Consider the following 1,132-nt stretch of genomic DNA (forward strand, 5'->3'; position numbering starts at 1 on the left):
TGGAGATAACACAATGTTTACAAATGTGAGTCTGGTTTATTTCACTTATGAGTATGATCTGGAGTTGCGTCCATTTACCTATAGAAGTCTCCAGGTTATCCTTGTTTATGGCGGAGTAATACTCCATTGTATAGACTGCATCTTTTTTATCCATTCCTCCATTGATTGGCATTTGGGTTGTTTCTAAGACCTAGCTATTAAATTGTGCTGCTATAAACATGGGTGCATATATATCACTGTTATATTATGTTTTTAATTCTCCTTGGAAGATACACAGAAAATACATTTTTTAAAAATTAACATTCACCATATTTTTCAATCACATCTCCTATTTACTCACTTCTCTCTTCATTTAAGTGGTAATCACTGGGAGCAGAGACATGATCACGTTGCCTTTGGAATAGCTCCAGACCTGCACTTACATATTGTATGTAAAAAGTGCAAAAGAAAAGCATTATGATAAACTAATTTCACATGTATGCACCAAGAGCTAAAAAGTCCCCATGCCCTTTGACCCAGTTATTCCCCATGGGAAGGAGCTCATCTAAATAGAAATAATTGAATAAGAGGAAAATAACGCGGATGCAAGTGATGTAAAGTGTGTATTTGTTAAATACTGGAAACAAGTTGAATGTTTATCAGTAGAGTAATGGTGAGTAAATTAAGGTACATGATCTTGAAGGAACATGATTCATTCTCATTCATTAAACATACCAACTGCTAAGCATGCTGGGAGGTTGCAGTGAGCCAGTGTCACACCTGCCTCAATGAGTGCGCCACCTGGCAGTCTTCTAAAACAACTGTCATACAAGAGAGCCAATGTTGAAAAATGCAGGATGTGAAACTGTACATCACTAAGGTTGCAACTCTGAACCAATACTGGTACATGCAGGAGCAAAAATATCTGTGTGATTAGATCATAGATAACAGTTTCTTCAGTAGTATTACATTTGGATTTTGAGCTTTGAGGTTTTAGACCATCCCCCAATGCTTACTGAGAAAAGAAGGCTGATCTTGTTGCCTGGATTTCCATGTTGGTGGTGGCAAGAGTAATGGGAATTTTTTCCCAGATGGGCAGGGGTTCGCTGGCAGTAGGTGGTGAGAGGAATATTCAGGGCAGAGTAGGAGGCTT

The sequence above is a fragment of the Octodon degus genome, unplaced genomic scaffold (genome assembly GCF_000260255.1).
Source record: "Octodon degus isolate 3935 unplaced genomic scaffold, OctDeg1.0 scaffold00147, whole genome shotgun sequence".
In the NCBI taxonomy this organism is placed as follows: domain Eukaryota; kingdom Metazoa; phylum Chordata; class Mammalia; order Rodentia; family Octodontidae; genus Octodon; species Octodon degus.